Source organism: Dendrobates tinctorius, unplaced genomic scaffold (assembly GCF_039654945.1).
Source record: "Dendrobates tinctorius isolate UK_male_01 unplaced genomic scaffold, ASM3965494v1 ptg000163l, whole genome shotgun sequence".
Lineage (NCBI taxonomy): Eukaryota > Metazoa > Chordata > Amphibia > Anura > Dendrobatidae > Dendrobates > Dendrobates tinctorius.
Window position 1 is genome coordinate 15,915,218 of NW_027361830.1, and position 12,802 is coordinate 15,928,019.

Below are 12,802 nucleotides of genomic sequence, written 5' to 3' on the forward strand. Positions count from 1 at the left end.
TATGACTGAAGTGTACGGCTGAGCGACAGATGTGCGAGCACAGTCTTCGCACCTTATGGAACAGTGATGTAACTCCGGATAATTATTAAGGAAGCACTGCACCACCAGGTTCAAAGTGTGAGCCAGGCAAGGTATGTGTGTGAGTTTTGCACGGGCTATGGCTGCCACAAAATTCTGGCCATTATCACTGACTACCTTGCCTGCCTCCAGATGTAGACTGCCCAGCCATGACTCAGTTTGTCGTTGCAAGTAGTCGGCCAGTACCTCCGCGTTGTGTCTGTTGTCGCCCAAAGACATCATCTTTAACACAGCCTGCTGATGCTTACCACTAGCTGCTCAATAGTGGGGCACCTCGTGTGCAACACTGCCAGCTGCGGATGTAGTGCTCGTGTGACTGCACTCTGTGGATGAGCTTTCGCTTATGGAGGAGGAGGGTCAAAAGCCTACAGCCAACTGTTTCCTATACCGTGGGCTAGGAAGCACTGTTCCACCGCCACTGTCCCCTGTGGAGCCTGCATCCACCACATTAACCCAGTGCGCAGTGATGGACACGTAATGGCCCTGGCCACGCCTACTGGTCCATGCATCTGTTGTGAGGTGCACCTTTCCACTCACTGACTGCTTTAGTGCATGGGCAATGCGGTCTTTCATATACCGGTGGAGGGCAGGGATGACTTTTCGAGAAAAGAAGTGCCGACTGGGTAGTTCATAGCGTGGGACAGCATAGGCCATGAGCTCGTGCAAAGCTTCGCTTTCAACCAAACGGCAAAGCATCATCTCTAATGAGATTAGTTTAGTAATGTAGGTGTTCAAACACAGTGTACGCGGATGAGAGATGAGTACTTTCTTGTCCTACTCAGAGTGTCTGGTAGGGTGAGCTGGACTGGAGAGCTGCCTATGGGGGAAGTAGCGGTGGACCGGACGGAGTGAGAGGGGGTTGGTGACGGTATTGGTGGGGATGGCCTAGATTCAGTGTTGTGCTGCAAAACCATTGTGATTCCCTGAGTGCTTTGGCCTTGCGATGACACCTCCACATTTAGTACTGGTGGTGTGCTTAACGGTGGCGGTGGTCTTACAGTGGGGGAAGCAATGGAGCGCTGCTGGCTACCTTGAGTCGGAGCAGGTGCACACGTGCTACCTGAGGTTTTGTAGTCCGTCCACGCTTGCAAGTGCATGTTGGTTAAATGTCTAAGCATGCAACTGGTATTCAAATTTCTGAGTTGTTTGCCTCGGCTAAAGGTCCTTCCACACTTATTACAGGTAACCTTTGCCTCATCAGTAGGATTTTGGACAAAGAAGTGCCACTTCCTACTAAGGTATACATTTTCTGGCCTTGCACGCTGTGCTAGGTTGACCCTCTGGCCAAGCTGTCCTGCAACTCTTTTAGTTTTTGTTCCACGTTTCTGGACAGCTACGGACCTGCCAGGTAACCGCTGCTGCGATGTCAATGCCTGCTGCGGATCCTTCTCCTTATCTGAAATATTGCCAGCGCCACCCTCCTCCCCCAATGGATGCCAATCTTGGTCAAGAACTGGGTCATCCATGACCTCCTCTTCAAAGTCATCTGTACCTTCCTCTTTACTTTTCTCTGTGTCACCGTGTAAGGTGGTATAGTATGCGGGAAGGGGCACCCGAGTTTCATAAGGGTCAGATTCTGGCTCAGTAGACTACGAGGGCAATGTAGTGCTCTGGGTCAATGTACCAGCAGAATCATCTAGCAGTGGCTGTGCATTAGTGCACTCCATGTCAGATTCATCTTGGACTGGGGAATTCAGGATTTGACTGGATAACCCAGGCATGGTATGTGAAAAGAGCTCCATAGAGTAATCTGAAGTGTGGGCGGCCGCATCCTTAACTTTTGGTGGGGGTGAAGGACACAAGCAAAGGTGTTTTTCCTGAACAGAACCATGCACTGACGACTCCGTGCTTGTAGGTTTCGAACGTTCAGAAGAGGAGGCAATAGAGCTGGTGGCTTTTTCGGCAATGTACGCCAAAACCTGTTCCTGATGCTCCGGCTTTAAAAGCGGTTATCCTACTCCAAGAAAAGGGAACCTTACAGGCCTTCTTGGGCCAGAGGATGACGCAGGCTCAACACCTCCTGCCTTAGCTGCTATTGTGCTTTTGCCAGAACCAGGCGATGCACCACCACCAGTACCAGCTGCGGCTCCCTGCTCATGTCCGCGGACACTTCCACCATACTTCCTCATGCTTGCGAAAATGTACCAAAAATACCAGCAGAGAGATGGTACTGTATGAGGAGCGTCCAGCTGTGTAAGGTGTATTAAAAAAAATTAAAGCTACATATATATTTTGTTAGTCACAGATGCTCTCCCAGTATGTATTTGACCCTAATCCAACAAGCAGATATACGGAACTTTATCAGAAGTGTACAGCTGTATGCTTTTTTTGTGTAACTAACAATCTCCGTATATGTATTTATGAAGTGTCACACACACACGCTGACTCTGTATAGATGTGACTATAATGCGAACGGCAGGTATACAATACTGTTTGAGAATCGGACAGCTCTATATGGTGTCTGTATGGAAAAATGACAATCTCCGTCTATTTGTATATGGAGTGACACACGCTGTCTCTGTCTAGTTTTGACCGTGATCAAACAGCAAATATACAAAACTGTTTGAAAAGTGGACAGCACTCTAATGTGTAGGTCTGGAAAAATGGAAAATCTGCTTGGCTTATTTTTCCAGAGTCACACACATATAGCTTTTATTTGTCCATGATACCAGCTGGTACACGGTAGTGTGTGAGAAGCATGCACCACAATACGGTGTCTGTATGGAAAATAGTCAATCTCCTTCTAATTGTATACGGACTGACACATGCTGTCTCTGTCTAGTTTTGACCGCCATCAAACAGCAGATATACAAAACTGTTTGAAAAGCGGACAGCTCTCTAAGGTGTAGGTCTGGAAAAATGGAAAATCTCCTTGGCTTGTATTCCAGAGACACACCAAGATAGCTTCTATTTGTCCGTGATACAAGGTGGTACACGGTAGTGTGTGATGAGCGTACACTGCTATACGGTGCCGGTATGGAAAATTGTCAATCTCCATCTATTTGTATACGGACTGACATACGCTGTCTCTGTCTAGTTTTGACCGTGATCAAACAGCAGATGTACAAAACTGTTTAAGGTGTAGGTCGGGAAAAATGGAAAATCTCCTCAGCTTGTTTTTCCAGAGTGACACCCAGATAGCTTCTATTTGTCCGTGATACCAGCCAGTACATGGTAGTGTGTGAGGAGCGTACACTGCTATACGGATTCTGTATGGAAAATTATCAATCTCCGTCTATTTGTATATGGACTGACAGACGCTGTCACTGTCTTGTTTTGACCGTCATCAAACAGCAGATATACAAAACCGTTTGAAAAGCGTACAGCTCTCTAAGGTGTAGGTCTGGAAAAATGGAAAATCTCCTGGGCTTGTTTTTCCAGACTCACACCCAGATAGCTTCTATTTGTCCATGATACAAGGCGGTACACGGTAAAGTGTGAGGAGCATACTCCGCTATACAGTGTCTGTATGGAAAATTGTCAATCTCCATCTATTTGTACACAGATTGACACGCGCTGTCTCTGTCTAGTTTTGACCATAATCACACAGATATACGAAACTGTTTGAAAAGTGGACAGCTCTATAAGGTGTAGGTCTGGAAAAATGGAAAATCTCCTCAGCTTATTTTTACAGAGTCACACCCATATAGCTTCCATTTGTCCGTGATGCCAGCCAGTACATGGTAGTGTGTGAGGCGCATACAACGCTATACGGTGTCTGTATGGAAAATTGTCAATCTCTGTCTATTTGTAAACGGACTGACACACGCTGTCTCTGTCTAGTTTTGACCATCATCAAACAGCAGATATACGAAACTCTTTGAAAAGTGGACAGCTCTCTAAGGTGTAGGTCTGGAAAAAGGGAAAATCTCCTCGGCTTGATTTTCCAGAGTCACACCCAGATAGCTTGTATTTGTCTTTGATACCAGCCGCTACACGATAGTGTGTGAGGAGTGTACACCGCTATACGGTGTCTGTATGGAAAAGTGTCAATCTCCGTCTATTTGTATACGGACTGACACATGCTATCTCTGTCTAGTTTTGTCCATCATCAAACAGCAGATATACGAAACTGTTTGAAAAGCGTACAACTCTCTAAGGTGTAGGTCTGGAAAAATGGAAAATCTCCTTGGCTTGTTTTTCCAGAGTCACACCCAGATAGCTTCTATTTGTCCGTGATACCAGCCAGTACACGGTAGTGTGTGAGGAGCGTACACCGCTATACGGTGTCTGTATGGAAAATTGTCAATCTCCGTCTATTTGTATACGGACTGACACACGCTGTCGCTGTATTGTTTTGACCATCATCAAACAGCAGATATACAAAACAGTTTGAAAAGCGTACAGCTCTCTAAGGTGTAGGTCTGGAAAAATGGAAAATCTCCTCGGCTTGTTTTTCCAGAGTCACACCCAGATAGTTTCTATTTGTCCGTGATACAAGGCGGTAAACGGTAGTGTGTGAGGATCGTACACCGCTAAACCGTGTCTGTATGGAAAATTGTCAATCTCCGTCTATTTGTATATGGACTGACACATGCTGTCTCTGTCTAGTTTTGACTGTGGTCAAATAGCAGATATACAAAACTGTTTGAAAAGCAGACAGCTCTATAAGGTGTAGGTCTGGAAATATAGATAATCTCATTGTCTTGTTTTCCAGACTCACACCCAGATAGCTTCTATTTGTCCGTGATACATGGCGGTACACGGTAGTGTGAGAGGAGCGTACACCGCTATACAGTATCGGTATTGAAAATTGTCAATCTCAGTCTATTTGTATATGGACTGACACATGCTGTCTCTGTCTAGTTTTGACCGTGATCAAACAGCAGATATACAAAACTGTTTAAGGTGTAGGTCTGGAAAAATGAAAAATCTCCTCGGCTTGTTTTTCCAGAGTCACACCCAGATAGCTGTTATTTGTCCGTGATAACAGCTGGTACACGGTAGTGTGTGAGGAGCGTACACTGCTATACGGTGTCTGTATGGAAAATTGTCAATATCCGTCTATTTGTATACGGACTGACACACGCTGTCTCTGTCTAGTTTTGACTGTCATCAAACAGCAGATATACAAAACTGTTTGAAAAGCGTACAACTCTCTAAGGTGTAGGTCTGGAAAAATGGAAAATCTCCTTGGCTTGTTTTTCCAGAGTCACACCCAGATAGCTTCTATTTGTCCGTGATACCAGCCAGTACACGGTAGGATGTGAGGAGCGTACACCGCTATACGGTGTCTGTATGGAAAATTGTCAATCTCCGTCTATTTGTATACGGACTGACACACGCTGTCGCTGTCTTGTTTTGACCATCATCAAACAGCAGATATACAAAACTGTTTGAAAAGCGTACAGCTCTCTAAGGTGTAGGTCTGGAAAAATGGAAAATCTCCTCGGCTTGTTTTTCCAGAGTCACACCCAGATAGTTTCTATTTGTCCATGATACAAGGCGGTAAACGGTAGTGTGTGAGGATCGTACACCGCTAAACCGTGTCTGTATGGAAAATTGTCAATCTCCGTCTATTTGTATATGGACTGACACATGCTGTCTCTGTCTAGTTTTGACTGTGGTCAAATAGCAGATATACAAAACTGTTTGAAAAGCAGACAGCTCTATAAGGTGTAGGTCTGGAAATATAGATAATCTCATTGTCTTGTTTTCCAGACTCACACCCAGATAGCTTCTATTTGTCCGTGATACAAGGCGGTACACGGTAGTGTGAGAGGAGCGTACACCGCTATACAGTATCGGTATTGAAAATTGTCAATCTCAGTCTATTTGTAAATGGACTGACACATGCTGTCTCTGTCTAGTTTTGACCGTGATCAAACAGCAGATATACAAAACTGTTTAAGGTGTAGGTCTGGAAAAATGAAAAATCTCCTCGGCTTGTTTTTCCAGAGTCACACCCAGATAGCTGTTATTTGTCCGTGATAACAGCTGGTACACGGTAGTGTGTGAGGAGCGTACACTGCTATACGGTGTCTGTATGGAAAATTGTCAATATCCGTCTATTTGTATACGGACTGACACACGCTGTCTCTGTCTAGTTTTGACTGTCATCAAACAGCAGATATACGAAACTGTTTGAAAAGCGTACAACTCTCTAAGGTGTAGGTCTGGAAAAATGGAAAATCTCCTCGGTTTGTTTTTCCAGAGTTACACCCAGATAGCTTCTATTTGTCTGGGATACAAGGCGGTGCTCGGTAGTGTGTGAGGAGCGTACACCTCTATACGGTGTCTGTATGGAAAAGTGTCAATCTCCGTCTATTTGTATACGGACTGACACACGCTGTCTCTGTCTAGTTTTGTCCATCATCAAACAGCAGATATACGAAACTGTTTGAAACGCGTACAGCTCTATAAGGTGTAGGTCTGGAAAAATGGAAAATCTCCTCGGCTTGTTTTTCCAGAGTTACACCCAGATAACTTATATTTGTCCATGATACCAGCCAGTACAAGGTAGTGTGTGAGGAGCCAACATCGCTATACGGTGTCGGTATGGAATATTGTCCATCTCCGTCTATTTGTATACGGACTGACACACGCTGTCTCTGTCTAGTTTTGACCGTGATCAAACAGCAGATATACAAAACTGTTTAAGGTGTAGGTCTGGAAAAATGGAAAATCTCCTTGGCTTGTTTTTCCAGAGTCACACACAGATAGCTTTTATTTGTCCGTGATACCAACCGGTACACGGTAGTGTGTGAGGAACGTACACCGCTATACGGTGTCTGTATGGAAAATTGTCAATCTCCGTCTATTTGTTTACGGACTGACACACGCTGTCTCTGTCTAGTTTTGACCGTCATCAAACAGCAGATATACAAAACTGCTTGAAAAGCATACAGCACTCAGGTGTAGGTTTGGAAAAATGGAAAATCTCCTCGGCTTGTTTTTCCAGACTCACACCCAGATAGCTTTTATTTGTCCGTGATACCAGCCGTTACACAGTAGTGTGCGAGGAGCATTCACTGCTATACAGTGTCTGTATGGAAAATTGTCAATCTCCATCTATTTGTATACGGACTGACACACGCTGTCTCTGTCTAGTTTTGACCGTCATCAAACAGCAGATATACGAAACTCTTTGAAAAGCGGACAGCTCTCTAAGGTGTAGGTCTGGAAAAAAGGAAAATCTCCTCGGCTTGCTTTTCCAGAGTTACACCCAGATAGCTTCTATTTGTCGGTGATTCAAGGCGGTACACGGTAGTGTGTGAGGAGCACACACAACTATACGGTGTCTGTATGGAAAATTGTCAATCTCCGTCTATTTGTATACGGACTGACACAAGCTGTCTCTGTCTAGTTTTGACCGTGATCAAACAGCAGATATACAAAACTGTTTAAGGTGTAGGTCTGGAAAAATGGAAAATCTCCTCAGCTTGTTTTTCCAGAGTCACACACAGATAGCTTTTATTTGTCCGTGATACCAGCCGGTACACGGTAGTGTGTGAGGAACGTACACCGCTATACGGTGTCTGTATGGAAAATTGTCAATCTCCGTCTATTTGTATATGGACTGACTCACGCTGTCTCTGTCTAGTTTTGACCATCATCAAACAGCAGATATACAAAACTGCTTGAAAAGCGTACAGCTCTCAGGTGTAGGTTTGGAAAAATGGAAAATCTCCTTGGCTTGTTTTTTCCAGACTCACACCCAGATAGCTTTCATTTGTCCGTGATACCAGCCGTTACACGGTAGTGTGCGACGAGCATTCACTGCTATACAGTGTCTGTATGGAAAATTGTCAATCTCCATCTATTTGTATACGGACTGACATGCGCTGTCTCTGTCTAGTTTTGACCATCATCAAACAGCAGATATACAAAACTGTTTGAAAAGCAGACAGCTTTTTAGTTTGTAGGTCTGGAAAAATGGAAAATCTCCTTGGCATGTTTTTACAGAGTCACACCCAGTTAGCTTCTATTTGTCCGTGATACAAGGCGTTACACGGTAGTGTGTGAGGAGCGTACACGCTTACGGTGTCTGTATGGAAAATTGTCAATCTCTGTCTATTTGTATACGGACTGACACATTCTGTCTCTGTCTAGTTTTAACCATAATCAAACAGCAGATATATGAAACTGTTTGAAAAGCGGACAGCTCTATAAGCTGTTGGTCTGGAAAAATGGAAAATCTCCTCGGCTTGTTTTTCCAGAGTCACAACCAGATAGCTTCCATTTGTCCGTGATACCAGCCGGTACACGGTAGTGTGTGAGGAGCGTACACCGCTATACGGTGTGTGAAAAAATGAACGCTCGGTAACTCACAGTCACAGAACAAAATAATAAAAGTTGGAGTGCTTTGAAAAAAGCAGCTTGAACAGCAGTGTGCACACAGCAATTCAGCTATCAGGTAGCCTTAAAAGGCAGTCTCATCACCACCAGCACTACTGCACACAAAAAAAATCCTCCCCTTTCACTGCACACTAACTGCACAGTGAAAAGTGCTATCAGCAGAAGAAATTTTTTTCTTCTTCCCTGCCTAACGCTCTCCGTATACGGACTGACACACGCTGTCTCTGTCTAGTTTTGACCGTCATCAAACAGCAGATATACAAAACTGTTTGAAAAGCATACAGCTCTCTAAGGTGTAGGTCTGGAAAAATGGAAAATCTCCTTGGCTTGTTTTTCCAGACTCACACCCAGATAGCTTCTATTTGTCCGTGATACCACCCAGTACACGGTAGTGTGTGAGGAGCGTACACCGCTATACGGTGTCTGTATGGAAAATTGTCAATGTCCGTCTATTTGTATACGGACTGACACACGCTGTCTCTGTCTAGTTTTGACCGTCATCAAACAGCAGATATACCAAACTGTTTGAAAAGCAGACAGCTCTGTAAGGTGTAGGTCTGGAAAAATGGAAAATCTCCTCAGCTTGTTTTTCCAGAGTCACACCCAGATAGCTTCTATTTGTCTGTGATACCAGCTGGTACACAGTAGTGTGTGAGGCGCGTACACCGCTATACGGTGTCTGTATGGAAAATTGTCAATCTCCATCTATTTGTATGCGGACTGACACACGCTCTCTCTGTCTAGTTTTGACCATAATCAAACAGCACATATATACGAAACTGTTTGAAAAGCGGACAGCTCTATAAGGTGTAGGTCTGGAAAAATGGAAAATCTCCTCTGCTTGTTTTTCCAGAGTCACAACCAGATAGCTTCCATTTGTCTGTGATACCAGCCGGTACACGGTAGTGTGTGAGGAGCGTACACCGCTATACGGTGTGTGAAAAAATGAACGCTCGGTAACTCACAGTCACCAGAACAAAATAATAAAAGTTGGAGTGCTTTGAAAAAAGTAGCTTGAACAGCAGTGTGCACACAGCAATTCAGCTATCAGGTAGCCTTAATAGGCAGCCTCATCACCACCAGCACTACTGCACACAACAAAAATCCTCCCCTTTCACTGCACACTAACTGCACAGTGAAAAGTGCTATCAGCAGAAGCAATTTTTTTCTTCTTCCCTGCCTAACGCTCTCCGTATTCAGAAGCAGCAGCAGCAGAACCTCTCCCTATTTTAAGATCGGCAGAAGTAAAATGGCGGTCGGCGGACACGGCCTTTTATACCCACTGTGACGCCACACAAAGCCAGCCAATCACTTCAATGCCCTTCTCTAAGATGTTGGTGGACGCTGCCCATGTCATTGCGTTGCCCACAGTGCGCGTCCTCCATCAATGGCTGAGAAAAGATGCTGGAAGTATTATTTGAAACGCGACTTTGGCGCTCTGATTGGCGACCTCATGACCGACCTCACGTTGTGGTCGGGTTTTGATCGGCGAAACCCGACTTTAGCTAAAGTCGGCTATTTTTGAATTTGACAGACCCGTTTTGCTCAACTCTATTGGTGAGTCCTCCTCTAACTCCCCGTTTTTCATTGTTTCTGGACAGCATCATAGGATCCCGACTCCACTGCCTCTTGCTTTGGGCAATCCTGTGGCTAAGTCCCTGGCCAGGGACTTCTCTAAGGTCTGGACTGAGACCAGGACCTCACTGGAGCAGGCATCAGTTTGAACCAAGTATCATGCGGATAAGAGATGTCTGGATCCGCCACCTTTCCAACCCGGAGATAAGGTATGGCTTTCTTCCACGCACATGTGTCTTAAGGTCCCTTGTTATAAGCTGGCTCCTCGCTTCATTGGTCCATTTGACGTGCTCCACCGGATCAACGATGTGTGCTATCATTTGAAGTTGCCTGCCTCCTTACGGACCCATAACTCCTTCCATGTCTCACTGCTGAAGCCAGTTGTTCTCAGTCGCTTCACCCAGGATCCAGGTAAATTTCCTTCTCCTGTCAGTTCGGAGGGCGTCTATGAAGTGAAGGACATCCTAGCCATGAAGAGAAGAGGGGGACAGGTCGCTCTTTCTGGTTGACTGGAAGGGATACAGTCCTGAGGAGAGATGCTGGGAGCCTGAGGAGAACATTAATGCTCTGGTTCTTCTTAGAAAGTTCCTGTCAAGTTTGAAGAAAGGGGGGCGTAAGGGGATGGTACTGTCATGCCCTCAGCCGCAGGCCCGGTCTCCAGTGCGCAGGGAGACCAAAACCTATCGTGCAACTCCGGGAGACCGGCGCCTATATCGCAGCTCCACTGGTACTACTCACCCTGTTCATGGCGCCAGATGATCAGTGGCTCCTTTCCCTGCTAAGAACCTGCAAATTCTTGGCAGGTCTCCTGATAATGCTCTTAGGAGGCGCCCCCCGCATCCTGCATATACTTACAACAGCAGGGCACCTGTTTTCTAATAGGGCTGTCTGTGCTGCGATGTTCTGTGCATAAAAGGCATCCTTCCCTTGAGGGAGGTGCCTGAACAAAGTGTTTATTCTGTGGGATTGTGTCTCCCATTCAGACCACACTCTGCTGAGCTCTGCATGCTAAGACTAGTGCTGTCTTTTTACTAATTACTCTGTCTCCTCAGAATCCTCTGCTGGCAGTTCCCTGTCCAGGATCTTTCTGGACATTCTGGTTTCTACCCCAAGCTTACCAAGGCTCTCCTTTTGGAACCATCCAGATATCACTGCCAGCTAGATCAGCCTTTCTGAGATTACACAGAGCTTCCGGGATTCTCACCACCCCCTCTATACGGTCTGTACGGGTCGTCCCTCTGGTCTGGGTATCGCGACATTAAGGTCACCTGGTGTTGCGACGGGGGAATCCCTGTATAGGGGTACACCTTGCCAGGTGCTCCACTATGTGGTTCTGTGTCGTGGTCCAGAGGGTTCTTCCCTCAGGCACCTTTTCCATTTGTTTGCTTCCTTTAATAAACATCCTTGGTTTTTTGAAGCTCATTCTCCTGTCTCTTGTGTATCGGGTATACAGCTACCACTGCACCATCAGTGGCCTAGTGAGAGCACTATACATCTTCATGCCCTGTGGGCGTAACAACAGGGAGCTGTCATGTCTGTGAGGGAAGGCCAGGACACCGTTTCCTCTGAGTACTCGGCCATGACTATGGTCCTGACCAACCCTTACACACACATAAATACATACCTACATAGCACATTGTCAAATTGTCAGGGAGCGATTACAGCATGCTCATTGTATAGTCATCAATCACTATAGCTGCTTGCACTGCCCCTATGACTGGAAGCGAGCAGCTGCAGAGAGGTTATAAGTTCATTTTCTCCCTGTAGTCCCTCTTCCAGTAAAAAAGCCATGCAGGATTTTAATGGTATTTAGCTGAACATTAACTCTATGTTTGCAGCTAAATAGGGGTTTTGGACATGCAGTCAAACTATAACTGAGTCCTACGTGCCTTACATTACAGTAATAGATATTACTTTTCACATCTATTTTGAGCAGTTTAAGTTATTATTGCTAGCTTGTCAAGGTCTTTCTGTAAAATGTCACAAGGAATTGTCAAGGAGTTATTCAATTATTATATTAGCTAATGGGTCACCCTCCCAGGGCTGTGGGGTACTCGGTAGCGGGCCGGTGTCAGGGGGAGGTGTCACAGCAGCGGTTACCCGGTCCGTGGCCCTGGGCGCCCAAGTCAATGGCAGATGATGTTTGTAATATAGTTTATATGGAAAGTTCGTGACGCCACCTGTTATTTGGCAAGTGAGGTGTTAGCCAACGCTGCGAGCAGATCCTCTGGGGCTGATGGTATGTTGCAGCTTAGGTGGTGTAGCTCCCCACAGGTGAAGCTGTAACCCCAGGGAAGTGTAAAGGTGGTTGGCATGGGGACGTAGCAGTGCCGACAGGGTAGGAAGCAGACAAGACACAGCGGGGTGCAATTTCTGTACCTTTACTTGATAACTGCAGTCCAGGGTCCTGATTACAGATGGTAACAGAGCAGGCTAGCCTGGAAGCAACTCAGGGATTCTCTCTCACAGACGGGCTGTGCAGTCTCCTTCCTAGCGCTTGTGTGGTGTGAAGCACTCCAGTACTTAGTTACTCCGAAGTTCCTCCTGTCAGATGTTCCTAAAACTTTACTTGTATGACAGACAGCTGTAGCCTGATCGGGGACCTCCTGGATCCCGGCTCTCTATCCGTTCTGCTGTTGTGCCTCAAGTCTTAGATGAGAGTAGGGCATTTACAGCCTCCTACTCCTCTGGTGTCTGTGGCAAAACCGTTAGTATCCGTACCACCGTGGAGACCAGACTCCTGTTCTTGCGCTCTCAAGCTGAGGGAGCTCGCCTTCTGCAGCTCAACCTCCAGCTTCTCACTCCACGTCTGCACACTTCACCCTCCACAGACTAACTAACTATTTCCTCC